Raw genomic sequence first — 19743 nt, forward strand, 5'->3', positions numbered from 1 at the left:
TAAGTACGATACGAGGCCCTCGTACTGCCATGCTTACAGGCTGCGTCTAAACCAACAAACTGGCAGCTGACTGTACAGGCATCAACGTTACGGGGGATTCTCTGTCTTCCACTATACACTGTATTTCCATCTCCCCGCAATCTTGGGGAGAGCTGCCCGACAAGCATTATGCATATGATGGACATTATTTTCTACTTTCGAGGACTTTTTACACCTCATGGAGGATGCCATCTACACGTGTGGGACCCAGGCACTCCAGCATCGCTGGCAGAAGTGTGTTGCCTCGAAGGGCATTATGTTGACAAATAATTAACAACCACATCCTTCAACGAAGTCCATCAGAGTTAGTCATAAAACTCTTCAGCTACCCCTCGTAACAGATAATGCGGCGTATTTGTGAAGATACCAGTTAATATGAAGACGCACCAGTGACCTTTGAAATATTACAATTAACATGATTGCACGCTGATTATTGTTCAAGCGTTTCTAATGTAAATACAATTAAGTCTCTCACAGTGTAAGCTCTATTGCGTGTTAAACTGCATGCTTCTTATAAGCAGTCATGATCCTCTGCACACTTCTCATAACCTTATCATTCTCTAGGGGATTATTCTGGGAACAAGATAATTAGCCCTGCTGTTTTTATGCAGTTTCTGTGAAAGATGAGCAACAAGACGTGTTTGTTCCTGGTACCATCAGTCAGCGAACGCGTCTTTGTGTCAGTTTTACCCTAGAGATGCTTCAAGGTCATGCGTGAGGGACGTTTGGCGAACTCATGCTGCGTTGTTTGTTGTTTAATGTGTTGCCTGACACTGAAGTACAGGTAGAGACTTTATTAACTACAGGTGTCCTTTGCATGTTCACATACGTGTTTAAGTGCATTTCTTAGAAGTTCCCAAAAATATTTAACAATCATTTGTGTCACTTTTGTTAATTCTGAGGATTTTTTTGCGGTGGCAGGTAGCCTCTCCGTTGAATTATTACGCTGTTCAACCCGAGATAGTATTTAGCGATGTTTAAGCGATTTGTTCAAACTCTTTTTATATTGTATTCCTACTCATTTCTTATTCACACAAAAATCGACCCGGTAGGTAATTATATCGATGGTAGCAACTCGGTAGCAGTCCCACATTCGCAAATCATTCCAAGACATAAACGACAATACCAGGCTATGTGGCTGATCTAACTGTTCAACACGGGGATCCCTCTATATAGCTGATCCTACCTGCAGAACACGGGGTCCCACTATATGGCTGATCCTACCTGCAAAACACGGGGGTAACACTATATAGCTGATCCTACCTGCAGAACACGGGGGTCCCAGGAAGAGATGGGGGTCAAACATGTTCTTGGCGTCGACAGCGGAAGTGAGAGCGGCCTTGGAGTTGCAGTCACTGTCGTACCATTTCACCCTGGAGGCAATATAAATTATACATAATATTTCACTGCTGCTATTCTGACTGGATTTTGGTTACTTCCAATCACTCATATTGTGTCTATAGATCAACGGAGTTTGTAACGTGGGTTATTTAGAACTCTAAGCTTAACGAATTAATCTACCGAAGAACTTTGACAGCTAAAGGAAAGTATGAAATCACATTCGTTCGTTCGTTCGTTCATGGGGGCACGGGTGGCCAAATCGTCTAAGGCGCCGCGATTCGCCATGCAGAGTCGCGTGCCATGGGCACGCCAGAAACCTATGATTGTGGGTTCGAATCCCGGTTCACCCCGATTATGTTTCTAGGTTTGTCAGCACCATAACCGTGCTCATGGTTTTCACCGGAGTGGTAAACGTCTGAGACCTGCATCACTTCGGGCTTTCCTCCCACATTAAGCTGACACGTCGTGATATAACTGGAATACTGTTAAGAGCGGCGTTAAACCCAACTTACTCACTCATTTTGGGTTTGCATCCGTGTGGGAAATAGAATCTAGGTCAATAGACGGGCGAGTTCTCTAACCACCCGCCTGCCTAACCGCCCTTACATGATATGAAAAAATTTGAAACTCGTGATTAAAATTCAGTGGACTTCCTCCTCACGTGGGGATGAGCTGCAGTTGTAACAGTAAACAACAACAACAACAATGGCGGTGTCCGGTATGCTTTATGAACACTTAAAACTTAATCCGATAATCCCGCAACTTGAGGCGAAACCTTGTACACGCCTCCCCTTGCATTTTGAGAAATTGTTATTGTGTCACTTTATGGAATAATTATGCATTTCAAAGACATTTTATCATAGCACATTTTAATTTAGTGTTTTTTCTTAACACCTGGTGAAAATAACAAAGGCGGTACTACCACACGTCAGGTGGCACCGTGTTTGTGGTAGACATTCTACAGGTAAAGCTGTCGGCACTGCGAGTATACTTCTCTCCAGTCTGGGGGCACGGGTGGCCCAGTCGTCTAAGGCGCCGCGATTCGCTGTGCAGAATTGCGTCCCTTGGGCACGCCAGAAATCTATGATTGTAGGTTCGAATCCCAGTTCGCCCCGATTATGATTCTAGGTTTGTCAGCACCATACCCGTGCTCGTGGGTTTCACCGAAGTGGTAATCGTCTGAGACCTGGATCACTGCTTTCGTCCCACATTAAGCTGACACGCCGCGATATAACCGTAATACTGTTATAAGCGGCGTTAAATCCAACTCACTCACTCACTCACTCTCTCAAATCTGTTTAATCATGGCACACTGAGAGGCCATGGGCCCATAGTTCACCGTATTTACAAGGCATGCGTGTTTCTTCCAACTTACAACGTATGGTACATGTACAAGGCAATAGTGTGTATTAATGTAACATTTGAGGTTAACATGAGTATGCAAAACAAATGGATATTTGGATAACATGTAAACCTCTTTGGAATGTATTTGTGTCTTAATTGAAGATAGAGTTGACACACAAGCATAAAATGATACTCATGTTCTAAAACATTAAATTTACAATATGTACAGATGTTGTTAGACTGTTGAAATGTGCCTCTACAAATATTTAAACCATAAAAAACTACTCTGATTTAAGCTAGCAAGACCCGGATCTTTCTTTTGCAACGATGCTAGACATTCTTCGAGTATAAATTGTTGCTTGAAGAGAGAATAGGTATATGAACATTTGATATTTGTTATTCGTTCTATCAATATTTGCTGAAAACAATTTCAGCTCTTTCAAGTAATAATGGCACAAACATTTTGACATTTCCAATACCCTGATCCATCCATGCGTATCCAAGGCCTAAACTGAAAACCGTGATCTTGATATGTGTTGCCCATATATTTTTATTTCGTGAGTGACTGGCATTTTGACCGAGATAGACTGACATGTTATTCTTATGCTTTTACTTGGTAATGCGTGGATGGACGAGTCTTAAGTTTTACAAATAATTGATACAGCACTTAAGCGAAGATATATATACAATGGTTATCTGCCATATTCCCCAAGCACATAGCCATTTGGGGTGGAGGGTCGAACCCCAATTACGCTTATACATGCATAAAGATGAACTTTTTCTACACAGTCATTTTTGCCACAACTCCATATTTCTGATTCATAAAGTACAATTGGCATTATCTACGTATCAAAAATTTGAAAATTAAATTACGGGGCAGATTATCATATTTGAACAAACTTTGGAGGATTGTCACCAACACCAACTCCAAAAAATATTCCAAGGTAAGTAAGCATACGATGAAACTAACTCTACATATACATCTTTGTTTATCCATTTCTCTCATTCTGAATATTTCCCAGCGTTATAAAAAACAGGAACTTTAGCCTTATGTACAGTTCTATTCACGGACAGGGACCACTTGTCACAACAGTTTTCCAAAATGTTGATCTGACGTTGAATGCCAAGCACCGAATAGGAGAAAAGGACAACATCGTCGGCAAAAAGTAAACGGAATATTTTCATCAGATCTGGATATAACCATTTTCAGATTTTGAGTTCATTTGTGAAAAATGGAGAACACGAATAGGCTTTTTACAGCCCTGACGTACTCCCAAAGGGCAATCAAACGTACGTGTAAGGTTATTGATAAAGGCGCGTGCACAAGCTTTCACTGACTCGTAAATTACTTTTAATTATTTTGATCCATCTTTGATGCCTACCATGTTTACCAAATAAATGCCAAAGTTTTGTTCTTTGTCCGGAAATCGACAAAACATGCATATCATTTACCTCCCCTTATAGAGATATATTTTGTAATTAAAGCTTGTAAAATGAAAAGATTGTCCTTTGTGGAATATCCAACTCTAAATTTCTGTTCTTCATTGGGGGCACGGGTGGCCCAGTCGTCTAAGGCGCCGCGATTCGCTTTGCAGAGTTGCGTCCCCTGGACACGCCAGAAACCTATGATTGTGGGTTCGAATTCCGGTTCGCCCCGATTATGTTTCTAGGTTTGTCAGCACCATACCCGTGCTCGTGGGTTTCACCGGAGTGGTAAACGTCTGAGACCTGCATCACTTTGGGCTTTCCTCCCACATTAAGCTGACACGCCGTGATATAACTGGAACACTGTTTAAAGCGGCGTTAAACACAACTCACTCACTCACTCACTCACTGTTCTTCATAAATGTTTCCCATTGCATCTAACGAAAACGTCCATCTGTCATTAAGAATCATAGTATATATAGTCCATTAGAACTCGGTACGGATATTACCCGATAGTAATGAAAATTATCCTTATCACCATTTTCATGCAAAGGGATAATAATTGCTTTTGACCATGCGGAAGGAAACAAACCCTCATCAGATAGAGAAATAAACAATATAAGTAAATAGGGAACAAGAATATTATCTGAACATTGAAACATTTAACTTATTACATATTCTGTTCCAGCAGCTTGGTTGCATTTAAACTTACGAATATTCACATGTATTTCTTAACTTTTGGGCATTAAAAAGTGTATCGTAAAGTGTATAGTCCAATTTGTACCAGCATATTCATCCGTTTGCACACTTTCAGTATTCAATGTATTTCTATCCTCCTCATAAGATGTAGATGGGTCAGATTCTGCAATCCTGAACCGGTCTATAAATAATTGTACCAAGTCTCTGAATTTATGTTATTTTTATCCTTTGTAGTACATGATAAAGTTTGAACTTTGTGGCAGAAACGTTTGAAATCGCGTTTACTCTCGAAAGTACTTTTAGCATGCCTTCATACAGCGTCATACTTATTTCTTGCAGCAAGATAGTGCCGAAGAGAAACTTTGTCTTTATATTTACAAAATATATTGAGATAATGACTTCTCTTTTGTTTAAAATATTCACATTTAGCATCATACCAATCTTTAAAACCTGAAAATGGTTTTACAGAACGTTTCATACAATCAGCTGATCGCAATAAGAAATCTGTGAATAGAATATTCACGTTATCAATGTCTGTTAAGGCTACATGTATCATATCCTCAAAATCGTCATTCAACGATGCAAACATTTCAATGAACGTACACCTCTGATCCTCATTCCATGAATACTTAGTACTAACCATATGGCCACATGGACCCCTGTTGTAGTCTCTGATATATCAATACTCGTAGACAGACAGATTAAATGCTATGGAGAGATGTTCTGTTTCACTTCTTGAAACAATTTTTAAGGCAGAACTTTTTTTCAAATAGCCAACATGATCCAATATATGATCAATTACACTGCATCCATTATGTTCCACGAATGTATAATCGCCCTTTTCTTTACCAGTATCACATCGACCATTTAGTAATAAGCAAATTCAATAACCAACACATATTAGTTGCAGATTTTCCAAATTTGTTTGTTTGCTGGCCATAGGAAAACCAAGGTCTGTCACAACCATCTGAAACTAATTCCGTTGATTAATCAACATCCTCTGTTAAATGTCTGAAATTATAATCAGTGTAATCATATACTTCCCTCATCAAGGTGTCTCACTATTGAACTCCCTTCTCTTCAGCCTCAAAAGTGCACCTAGTATCACTATGTCTGAATCGGGATTCAAAACGTACCTCCTTGAAGAATCAGTACGGTAATACAATCATTATTGGTCTTATCATAGTTTTTGGATTGAAATAAAAAATGCAGCAAAGAGGTTTCTGGAACAGTAAGGCTAGTTATGCTCATCATCAGCTCAGGGCCCTTGTCCCTTCAACATGCAGTCCAGACAGCGAATGGGACTTCTCCCAGGAAGCGCTGCCTAGTCGAACACACCCAGAGGTTTTTTACCCAGATTGTCAGAAGGGCTGTATTCCTGGCAGCAAATCCGGTTACTCTCCAAATGTCAGTAGACAGATTTGGAGGTACCAAACCTAAGGCACCGAGAACAATGGAGATCGGACAACTTGGGACTTGAGATGGAAGTGTGACATTTCGAAAGGCGAGATTACGAGGTCCGCATATCATATGTGAGGTCTGACGATTTGTCATGTTTTTCACATATTAGTTTTATATTTTCACAGAGAGTATTTGAGACAAGTGGAATTAGTACCATGTGGATTCTCAAAAACACAAAGGAATTGCTTGACTTTTTACAACCTCAGAACTTTGTATACCACTTTCCCACATGGCAAACGTAAGAAAAAGCGCAATATCTTCATCCATGTGACTTGTGTTACAAAAGTTGGAGACCATAGATACAGTTACTTGTCTATCTTCAATAATAAACGCAAAGTCCATGTGAAGTTTACTGAGATAACATCTATGTAAAAACTGGGGGTAAGATATATGGGCAGGTAGTAGGCTTCCCCAGGGGCACCAACTGTATTCCCCTTCTTGCTCGGCTGTTTCTTAATGCATATGAATTGGAATTTTTGCAGGGCGTGGCGCAGTCAAAACAAGGTAACGTGGCCAAGAAGTTTCAGGTATATCGATTATCTGATATCATTCAATGACGATAAAATATAAAATTCTCTCCCACTGATTTACCCACCTGAACTAGAAATAAATGAGACCAGTGAGACTGCCTCATCTCTTTCATATTGAGACCTAAGCATAAGGATTCTGAATGACAAAACACTCCCCACAAGACTGTATGACCAAAGGGATGACTTTCAACTGACCCTATGTCCCTTGATGTCGAGAAATATTCAAGCAGCTCGAGCCTCAGTGTCTACATTTCACAATTTTGTAATCGCGATATGGCTGCAATATTGCCGATGTGATGACAAATTTAACTCACTCACTCACAATATTTTAGGTACAATCGAGCATGCTCTTTCTACGAAGATTCCAAAGACCCTCATACGAATCTTGCTCAAAAGTTGTTTGATCATAGTTACATTGTCTCAGTAAAGCTTTTAAAATGTTTTATGGTTGTCAGGCGGAGGACAGTTCCAAATTTGACTCATCGGTGACAAAAATGATGTCTGGTGCAATTCCTTATTTTGACTTTGACTTATTTTTAAAAATTCCGTGTTTTTCTTGGGTGAATACTTGACTTGCCTTTGCATGGGTTAGGGGTGGATTCATCGGTGGGGCAGGATACGCTCACCCTTTCGCTCACCTGGTGTCATCACTATTTGATAGTGATTCATAAATACATACTCATGATGTGGTTTGAATTCTTAGGTCGCTTATATTTCCTGAATCTGATCACATGAGTGGCAAAGGGGACAGAATTCAATGATATAAATGATATCAATAGAATTATCAAAAAGGACAAGGATAGGTCTGCGGCTGTTTATGGGCCTATTCCAAAGAACTTTATAATGATCATTTTCCATGACGCCCCCTACATATTCTAGGTCGTACAATTGAGTCACCCCTGAGGCACCCCTATTCGCTTGATATGACAATATATAGCCGTGTGTCCAGTGTGAATACATCCATATCAATGTTTTTGTCTGAGCTCAGGTGGTAACACATAATACTACTTCGCAAAAAGAAAACACAAATCACAACATCGTTCAGATAAGACAATCCTATCTAAGGACATAAAGGACATTAAAAGACATTAAAGTACATTCATTATTTGTCCGTGGAAAGCTGTTAGTGATTTGAAGGAACTGGGCTGTTAACCTCCAAGTGGAATTGCTGGGTTGATATGTCCTAGATCCCCTACAACTGATGGACTATGTCACCAGGTGGTACAGCCGTATTAACTATCCTATGTAGACTGCTCTTACGTTAGTATTTAAGAACTTGCAGGACAATTGTAGGATCAAGAGTGGATTATACGTCGTAACTTCAATTACTATCTGCGGACGTGAGGGGCACTCTCTAAATATTGCTTATATCCACGTAAGCCTTCAAGGGGGGTATTTGTTTGATATGAACAATAAAATGAAACTTTACATGAGTTGAAATGACGCGTGTGAGGTAACCGTCATCATAAATATGTCGCACGTGAAGCAAATGATATGTAGGTTTAAACGTAAATGGCAACATCACCATGAATGTTCTACTGTCTGACAACTTGACGTCTTCAAGCACGCTGGCACTTAGATACAATAGGGTCTAGCATTCGGCGTTGTGTGTTACAGATTTCAGCTAAAACTGAGAAAACGTGGATTGTATTCGCGATAATGAACACGAATTCTATCCTAGACAATGTCAGTTATTGTATGTATCCAAACGGCACTAGGGTAGAAAACGTGACTGTCATAAAATACTTTAAGCGACAAATTGAAACTAGTACTTACAACGCAGTTCAAAATCAAATGTCTGTTGTTAGTTATTACAAACTCCAAACATCCCACCTTTCTGGTAAACCTTGTATCAGACAGAATCTGTAAACCATGTATCAGACATAATCATGTAAACTCTGTATCAGACAGAATCATGTAAACCATGTTTCAGACAGCATGATGTAAACCATACATCAGACAGGATGATGTAAACCATGCATCAGACAGGATCATATAAATCATGCATTAGACCGGATCATGTAAACCATGTATCAGACAGTCATGTAAACCATGTATCAGATTTAATCATGTAAACCATGCATCAGACAGAATCATGTAAACCATGCATCAGACAGAATCATGTAAACCATGCATCAGACAGAATCATATAAACCATGTATCAGACAGAATCATGTAAATCATGTATCAGACATAATCATGTAAACCATGCATCAGACAGAATCATGTATTCCGTGTATCAGGCAGAATCACATAAACCATGCATCAGACAGAATCATATAAAACATGTATCAGACAGAATCACATAAACTATGTATCAGACAGAATCATGTAAACAGTGCATCAGACAGGATCATGTATTCCGTGTATCAGGCAGACAGGATGATGTAAACCATGCATCAGACAGGATCATGTATTCCGTTTATCAGGCAGAATCACGTAAACCATGTATCAGATCGAATCATGTAAACCATGTATCAGACAAAATCATATAAACGCTGTATCAGACAGAATAATGTAAACAATGCATCAGACAGAATCATATAAACCATGTATCAGACAGTCATGTAAACCATGTATCAGACAGGATGATGTAAACCATGCATCAGACATGATCATGTAAACCATGTATCAGACAGGATCATATAAATCATGCATCAGACCGGATCATGTAAACCATGTATCAGACAGGATCATATAAATCATGCATTAGACAGGATCATGTAAACCATGCATCAGACAGGATCATGTATTCCGTGTATCAGGCAGAATCACGTAAACCATGAATTAGACAAGATCATATAAATCATGCATTAGACCGGATCATATAAACCATGTATCAGACAGTCATGTAAACCATGTATCAGACAGGATGATGAAAACCATGCATCAGACATGATCATGTAAACCATGTATCAGACAGGATCATATAAATCATGCATTAGACAGGATCATGTAAACCATGTATCAGACAGGATCATATAAATCATGCATTAGACAGAATCATGTAAACCATGCATCAGACAGGATCATGTATTTCGTGTATCAGGCAGAATCACGTAAACCATGTATCTGACAGAAACATGTAAACCATGTATCAGACAGGATCATGTAAACCATGTATCAGACAGAATCATGTAAACCATGTATCAGACATAGTCATGTAAACCATGTATCAGACAGTCATGTAAACCATGTATCAGACATAACCATGTAAACTATGTATCAGACAGAATCATGTAAACCATGTATCAGACAGTCTTGTAAACCATGCATCAGACATGATCATGTAAACCATGTATCAGACAGGATCATATAAATCATGCATTAGACCGGATCATGTAAACCATGCATCAGACAGGATCATGTATTCTGTGTATCAGGCAGAATCACGTAAACCATGTATCAGTCAGAATCATGTAAACCATGTATCACACAGAATTATGTAAACTATGCATCAGACAGAATCATGTAAACCATGTATCAGACATAATCATGTAAACGATGTATCAGACAGTCTTGTAAACCATGCATCAGACAGAATCATGTAAACCACGTATCCGACAGAATTATGTAAAATGTATCAGACATAATCATGTAAACTGCGGTGGAAATAGTTGTCGGTATTTTCGGTTTAGTTTTTGGCATTTTCGCTTTTGTTTTTGACATTTTCGTTTTTGTTTTTAACATTTTCATTTTAGATTTTGAGATTTTCGCTTTACATTTCAGCGATTCAATAGCTAATGGAAAGTATGTTTTGCATCTTTTCGGTTGTTTTTATACATGATTTATCACATATTTGTATGATAAATTGTGTAAATTTGCAAAAGGTTACGATAAAAGTAAGTGAAATATCAAAATATTGAAAAACAGACTCCATGTCCCTAATGGGCCACCGTATCATATAGTAGTGATGACATCAGGTGTCCGCGACAAGGTGAGCGAATCCAGCCCAACGGTGACACACATCACAGCTACATGCAAAGGCAAGTCAAGTTTTTCACCTGAACAAACTTGGTAGCGTGTGGTACAGGGCAAAATAGGGGATTACATCGGACCTCATTTTTGTCACTGATGCGTCACATTTGGAAATGCCCCCCACTTGTCTACCATACAACTTTTTGAAAAAGAATTTGAGTGGTGAGGCGATCTTTGACATCTTACTAGAAATACTGGATTGTTCCCAAAAAGTTGTGAAATGTAGACAGCAAAGGATGGAGCTTCAGGAGTATTTCTCGACATAAAGGGAAAGTTGACTTTTGGAAGTCGTCCCTTGTCTAAAAGTCTTGTGGATCGTATTTGTCACTCTGAATCTTAATGCGCAGATCCAAATACGACGCTCTTTGAAATCTTATCAGAACAAGCATGTATGAATGTCCCTAAACGAGAGGCAAAGTTGACTATTGGGAAATTGTCATACAGTCTTGTGGGTCTCTGAATCTGACTCTTTTTGTTTAAATCTAACTATGAAGCAAATCAGGAGGGTTCACTGAAAATTTCTTGAAAGTCCCTTCCCAAATTCACTTGTTTTGATTTTGCCAGTCAGAGCACAAGTTCCGATTCATATGCACAAAGAGACAGATCATCAATTGGTACCCTTGGGGATACCTACTTCTTGCCTATCCGCTAATTTCACATAGATGTTGTCAATGAGGATGTTCAGCATTTCACATTTTGTTTTTTCAGTAAACCTCAGATGACATTAGCTCCCACTTTTGACAAATTGTCCATAACCTCTGAAGTTAGATATGCAAAATTACATCTATGGTTACACGTTCAGTGGGAAATATACCATGGATCAAGAAATGAACTTTAACCTGAAGTTTTCCATGTGGGATAGTGGTATACAAAGTAGAAAAATCAAATATGTTGACAGCGTTGAATTAGGCTCTATTCTGAGATGGCAAGACATATCTTTGGAACAAGAATCGATAGTTTTGATGCATGGTTTTGGTAGATTTCCTGCCCTAGCAACATACAAGACTTACACGTGGCCTTGATTCATAGGCCACATCAAACAGAATCAAGTAGTCCATGCATCGGACAGCACTATTTAACCATGTATCTTACAGCACCATACACCTCAGCAACACCATACGTAGTAAACAAAATACCACACTGCTTGTCCAAAGGTAGGAATGTATAGTTATTCATATGCAAGATTCAGTTATTACGTCACTTTCAATTCTCTTTATAGAATGGATTTCAAGATGTAATTCTCCGAAGTACTCGCGAATGCCTGGCTGGTCCCCACGACGTGTTTTTATAGATCTCTGCGTGACATCCTTCTTGGTATGTCGTTATCATGTACAACGACACGCGTCATAAATGTGTCACGTTTGATAAATGTGTGTGGGACACACTGTATACCCATCGCAATATGAACAGAATTGACTGTACTGTCGTCTCCGAAAACGGATTTTTCAGACGACTGGTATATTCTGGAAAACGTACCTTGAAAATAGTTAAGCAGCACCTTCTATATTATCAAATATCCCGAACCTTGCATCTAAATTAAAAAGCTTCATATAACATTGAAGCAACAGTGACTGTTTTGTCAGAAATAGATACACAATACGATTTAAAAAATAGTCATTTTACATGGAAATATACAGTAATTTTAGGGGAATTTTCAGGGAATACAAATATGCGGATCTTTACAAAAGTAAACACATCCGTGTTGCTGATATTTGACTTTGATATGAGCAGGTGGCTCGACAGGTTAGGCAAAAACAAATACATTTTATATGTCCAGATTTGATCATGATTCTTTGTGAATCGTGGTGAGTTTGGCAGTTGTGAATTTCAGAACACTGGGTCATTTTAATGAGATATACAAATAACCTCAGACATCAGAGCAGTACACTAGGAGCAATATTTTGTGACATGAGAGCGGTGTTGAGATATTGTGTTCACAATGTTCTATCAGTCATGTGGGATATTGTAAAGGAATATATAGAAGCAGGGAGGTGAGATAGAGAAATATGTCTGAGATATGTAATCATAAGGTGTATGGTTAGGGTAAATGGGGTTTAACGTCGCGTTCAAGATTATTGTACTTATATAGCGACGTGCATGCACCTGTGTTTGTGAATGTTAGTGGCTGCTTGTACAAGTCCGGACAAATACCGATTTTAACATGAATACCCAACTCAGTCACAGTATACTGACTCCGAGACGACCAGGGCTTGTTTTACCTACTTAATGTCGAGCGCCAGGCAGGGTAACACCTTTTTACGTATTTTGGTATTACGCGGTCGGGGATCGAACTCCCGACCTTCTGCTCTCGGGGCAGACGCTCAACTATGTATACGGAGGCGGTCGGTAAGGTATAGAACTATTATTGTCATATATTGAAGTATTATGGTAATATATAAACTGAATAGCAAAAGTAACTATGCCTCTGTTGATTTTATCATATGTTTGATTTTCGAATAAAATTTAAAAAAGATAAAAATAAATTTGCGATATCATTTCAAAAATGAAGTGTACTAGCACGTAGTCAGCACGTAAACTATACTTCTTCATGGTTTTGTGTTCTATACTTCTTCATGGTTTTGTTTTTAAACATATAATTTGATAAAAAACACTTTTAAAAAGTAAAATAAATATGTTCGCATAATATTCAACGGCTGAGCGGTATCTTAGACATCTTATGTTTGAAAATCAATAAATTTGCTTATTTGGTCACAAATTTACACCATTTCAAACAAGGTAGGGGTCATGTGGTGGATGCAAATTCATTTCTTACCCAAGTCTTCATTGTATGTATTTATTTTTACACCAAATCATCGAACTACAGATTACCTTTTACAAACTGTTGCAGGAATGCATGATGGTTGAATTCACATCATCAAATCTGACAACAGGTCTTTCAATATCTAATTGTGGTGAGATACAGAAGCAGGATGGTGACCTAGAAGCAGAATTGTGAAATATAGAAACGTAGGGTGAGATAGAGAGAGCAGGATGGTGACTTAGAAGCAGAATTGTGAAATATAGAAACGTAGGGGTGAGATACAGAAGCAGGACGTTGACTTAGAAGCAGAATTGTGAAATATAGAAAAGTAGGGTGAGATACAGAAGCAGGATGGTGACTTAGAAGCAGAATTGTGAAATATAGAAAAGTAGGGTGAGATAGAGAAGCAGGATGGTGACTTAGAAGCAGAATTGTGGAATATAGAAACGTAGGGTGAGATACAGAAGCAGGATGTTGACTTAGAAGCAGAATTGTGGAATATAGAAACGTAGGGTGAGATAGAGAAGCAGGACGTTGACTTAGAAGCAGAATTGTGAAATATAGAAACGTAGGGTGAGATAGAGAAGCAGGATGGTGACTTAGAAGCAGAATTGTGAAATATAGAAAAGTAGGGTGAGATACAGAAGCAGGATGGTGACTTAGAAGCAGAATTGTGAAATATAGAAAAGTAGGGTGAGATAGAGAAGCAGGATGGTGACTTAGAAGCAGAATTGTGGAATATAGAAACGTAGGGTGAGATAGAGAAGCAGGATGTTGACTTAGAAGCAGAATTGTGGAATATAGAAACGTAGGGTGAGATAGAGAAGCAGGACGTTGACTTAGAAGCAGAATTGTGAAATATAGAAACGTAGGGTGAGATAGAGAAGCAGGATGGTGACTTAGAAGCAGAATTGTGAAATATAAAAACGTAGGGTGAGATAGAGAAGCAGGATGGTGACTTAGAAGCAGAATTGTGAAATATAGAAACGTAGGGTGAGATACAGAAGCAGGATGGTGACTTAGGCAGAATTGTGGATTATAGAAACGTAGGGGTGAGATATAGAACACTATGGTGAGATTGAGAGGCATTATGGTAAGAGGTGAGGTGGAGTGAAATGGGGTTTAACGTCGCGTCCAAGATGACTGCACTTATATAGCGTGTATATAAGTGCAAAAATGCAATATTTTTCAAACAATCGGTATCTCCATAACATCCATCGATGGCCGCGTTTGTATACCAGATGTATACCATACTGGCACAAGGACTTTCAGATAGAGTCAAGGTGAAGGTGAAATGGGGTTTAACGCATCCAAGATTATTGCACTTATGTAGCGACGTGTGTGTGTGGCTGCTTGTACTAGTCCGGACTGGTGCCGATTTACAGTGTTAGCCCATTGAGATACCATGCCGCAGTTTAAAATGAATATCCCACTCAGACACAGTATACTGACTCCGTGCCGACCAGTCCTTGTTTTAGCCCGAGCTCCAGAAAAGATTATAGAAACATCATGGGGATATATATGAGCTGTATGGAGATATATCGACACGGTATAGAGAGATATTGACGCGGTATAAAGAGTTATAGAATCATTACAGTAAAACAGAGAAGCACTGTTGGCATATCATCACTGGTTTTAGTGATACCTCGGTATAATTCTCAACGCAATTTTGCCTTTTACGTCCAATGAAATTCGTTTTGTCAAAGTTTACTTTTTATATGGACAGGAACTGTATGGTGAGATGTAGAATAAGTTTTGTGAGCTTTGTAAGGAGCATGGTGAGATAGAAACATAATGGTGAGATAAAGAAGCACTGTGGAAATTAAGAAGCAGTGATGTGGTGAGATGTAAAAGCAGTGTGGGGACATATCGAAGCAGTATTGAGACCAAGAAGCATGGACATATACAGTGTTGTGATATATATGCAATATTGTGAGTTATAGTAGCAGCATGGTGAGATATAAAATACTAGTAATTACGGTGAGATATAGAATCAGTATTGTCACTTGTGGGATCAGCAGAGTTGGAATTCGGAGCTGTAGGTGAGACGCACTAAGGTGAGATGTGGAAGCAATCATGTTTGGGGTGACAGTAGTGTTGTGAGATATGAAAGTATGTTTGTGGGATTAGTATTGTCATAAAATGAGAGCTGATTTGAAACACTAGGTTTTGGTAGAGTGACAGTTTTATGAGAAATTATACCGGTATTGTCAGAAATTGGGTCGGTATTTGGAAATATAGACGGAAAATAACATGACATTTATTGCATCCATTAGCCAACATGATCTCTGTGTTTCTGGATTAAGGAAACGACATGAGGTAATTAAAGGCGTGATTGCACCACGACGCCGGGGGCAGAGGCGGGGGTCCCTCCGAGGACATAAAGTACACTGGTATTTAGACATTTAAGCATCATCTGTCAGACACGAATTGTGTGGAAGACAAGCCAGTGTATATTTAGGGACCAACTGTTTAACTGTTTGACTTCTTATTTTCCTACCAAAGACACCCCCATCGATACCCCCTTCAAGGGAATACTAAAGCAGGTCATACTTATTCATGAATACTATCTATACTTGCCTATTATAAATTTAGAAGATACTTCTCAATTTATATCTATTTTTATTTAAATGTTCGTTGGACTCCTCATTTGAAAGAAAAATATTAAAACCGTGTCAGAATCAGTGAGCTAATCAATCTCTAACAAAGATACACTGCCGCCAGTAAGGGTTCTTGGTTTAGTGCTAATTTAGCGCTCAGAGGCTACAGGACATTGGTGTAAAACACTCAGTTATGACTCACTTATTAGTTTGATCGGTGTTACTGGCTATGACTTATTGTAGTCACGATGATGTTATATATTGCTACACTACCGGTTTATTGCTGTCTATTCGTGTACACATCGTGCTTTATATCCTGTACTGCTAATGTGGACTGACTGCTCTTGATTCGTGTAGATGATATTAATATTCTTCAGGAACACATGAAATTTGCTATTGGTTAAAAATTGAAAAATTAACTGCCCATCCTCTTCATATAGACTAATCGATATTCATACATCAATATCGATACATCACTATTTATACATCATTATTCATAGCTCAATATTCCTACATCAATATTCATACATCATTATTCCTACATCAATATTCAAACATCAGTATTCATACATCATTATTTATACATCAATATTCATACCTCAGTGTTCATACATCATTATTCATTTTTCAATATAGAGACATCACTATTCATATATCAATATTCATACATCAATATAGAGACATCATTATTCCTACATCGATATTCATACATCATTATTCATACACCAATATACATACATCAATATTCATACACCATTATTCATACATCAATACCCATACATCATTATTCATTTTTCAATATAGAGACATCACTATTCATATATCAATATTCATACATCAATATAGAGACATCATTATTCATATATCAATATTCATACATCAATGGAGAGACATCACTATTCATACATCAATATTCATACACCATTATTCATACATCAATATTCATACATCAATGGAGAGACATCACTATTCATACATCAATATTCATACACCATTATTCATACATCAATACTCATACACCATTATTCATACATCAATATTCATTCATCATTATTCATACATCAATATTCATACATCATTATTCATGAATCAATTTTCATACATCATTATTCATACATCAATATTCATACATCATTATTCATACATCAATATTCATACATCAATATTCATACATCAATATTCCAGTGGCGACTTCGTGCAAAGAAATGTGCAACAATATGAAATATGTCGATATCTGTTCCACTGCTACAACACCGGTGATAATAGGTGTGATTGGGCATACCTCAGTTGTCTAACTGTATAATAAATACACATGGCACATGTACTAATATTTAATAAATGTGTGAGGTTTTACGCTTCGGGTATCTAAATATTATACTATCTAAATGCCGAGGAAAATAAACAGTATGGATAAGCCGCCGAAACAATTCCATTAAAGGCAAAATAGCGATGATGGATGGATCATTGAAAATCAGTGCTGACATTAGGTCACCGAGAAAACGGTAGGCATGTCCTGCCCTATTGGCCGCTCACACAATTTGCATAAAAAACTAAGAAATATCCGGTCGACGACATTCAAAATGGTCATCACAAACGTTCGGTTTGCTGTATGGTAATGTTAATGTACATGTGTTGAGACATTGCGTTTTGGTAAACAGTTATTAACCCTTCTGTAACCAGATATGACATCATGGTTCAGATGAACAATATGCATGTTTCTAAAACTTGTCAGAATTACACTGTTTCTGAGTGAAAGGTCACAAAAGTATACATGTCTTTTGAGTTAACTGTCCCAAGACTTTAAAATAAAAATTTGCCAAAAGAATTAATAAGAGAAAAACATCATTCTGCTCTTTTTTGGCATATTAATGAAGTTTTTGTTGAAATAATACCAACACTTTTTTTGTGACGGGTGCCACTGGTGGGGCAGGATACGCTCAACACGAACACCTTGTGTCTTCACTATTTGATACTGATTCTAGAACACATTCTAATGGTATAGTCGGAATCGCACAACCGACTATGCTTTTGGCAGATATTTGTTATGGATATCGACAGACCTTTGTAGCTTTTATTTATTGTTAATGAACCGGTCTGAAAGATATATTTGAATTTGTACATGTCGTCCGTCAGTTCATTTCCTAACGAACTCACTTGTCCTGCACTAGACACGGTACGCCTATCTGCAAGGAATATGCTGGAATCATATTGAAGAGACAGTTTACAGATTGACAGTGGTATTATATTTTCTTAAAAACAGTTTAATATTCCGTTTTAAAAACAACACTTTTGCAATTTTCTCGGAAACTAGAGTTTCGCGCGACAGACAGAGAAAACAAAGATAAAGCTGTGACAGATGTCAGCACAGCAAGAAAAACCTACAAGTGATTACCACCACGTGGCACATTAATCACGAGGGAGACGACCCTGTAATGTTTGGGCAAGAACAACAAATTTGGGTTGTCATTTCAGGAAGAGACACGTTTGTTCCTTGTCCGCCGAGTATTGTTCTCGTAATAGAATCAATTTTAGAAAGGTGATGGATAATTAATATTTGTTCCAAAAATATAACAGTTAGATCCGGACCAAGACAGGAGATGATATGTATAATAAAACTGCTTAAGGGAAATGTCAACGCGGGATCAGAGGTAGTGAACAACACGAGGGTCTGCTCAGCCTTCAGAAGACGATAAGAAGAATATACTTTATGAACACACTGTAGTGTTATGCACACTGTTATATGTAGTGTAATAAACGATGTTTCCTGCTGAAAACAACACTAAGGAGTAGTGAACTGAAGTATGAAGTTAAATCAAATAAACTCAAAATACAGCCTTGTCTCACACAGGCTTGAAACATCACGGTGAGGTGAAATTATTTGGTTCACTTACATAGAGACCTGCATGCAAGTGTGTGTGGCTGCTTGTACTTGCCCGGACTTGTGTTATAGTGCGTAAACAAAGCGACCTCTAAGCATAATGACTTGTGATGGAATAGTCCAGGCAGTGAGGTTTCTCTTTGCGCAAAAAAGAGTGAGTGAGTGAATGTTGTTTTTACGCCGCTTTTAGCAATATTCCAGCAATATCACACCAGAAATGGGCTTCACACATTGTACCTTTGCGCAGAAGAAGTTGCAACAATTGTGAATAGGGAGTTGAAGGCATAACAGGAACAATGGTCAAGCAGAATGATGACAAGTTCCTTATTATTGGGAACAGACAAAACTGAGCTCTGTTACAAACCAAAATATATAATACACAGGATCAAGGGTCGTTATAAGTACGTTGTACGTTAACATTACTTACATCATGATTTTATGTTTATTGTACTGCCTACATCCAATAGATCGATGCCTCTACATTACTTTCAGAGACCACACAATGATTATTGGTAGAAACAAGATGTTTCCGTCGCTTGCACATCAAGGAGGGATTGGATGATCTATTATTGTTAAGATTATTAATAAGACAAAAGTCATTGTTTTTAGAAATGGCGGTACACTAGCTAGAAGAGAGAAATGGTTTTATCAAGGACATTCATCAGATGTTGTATCGTTCTATAAGTA

General features: G+C 38.2%; 1 pseudogene; it reads right to left on the minus strand.

Moving 5' to 3' along the window:
* The window catches only part of LOC139461713 (atrial natriuretic peptide receptor 2-like), a 46645-nt pseudogene that overhangs the window by 25483 nt on the left and 1419 nt on the right, over nucleotides 1-19743 (minus strand).

Source organism: Haliotis cracherodii, unplaced genomic scaffold, assembly GCF_022045235.1.
Source record: "Haliotis cracherodii isolate W230 unplaced genomic scaffold, xgHalCrac1.p SCAF_15, whole genome shotgun sequence".
Classification (NCBI taxonomy): Eukaryota; Metazoa; Mollusca; class Gastropoda; order Lepetellida; family Haliotidae; genus Haliotis; species Haliotis cracherodii.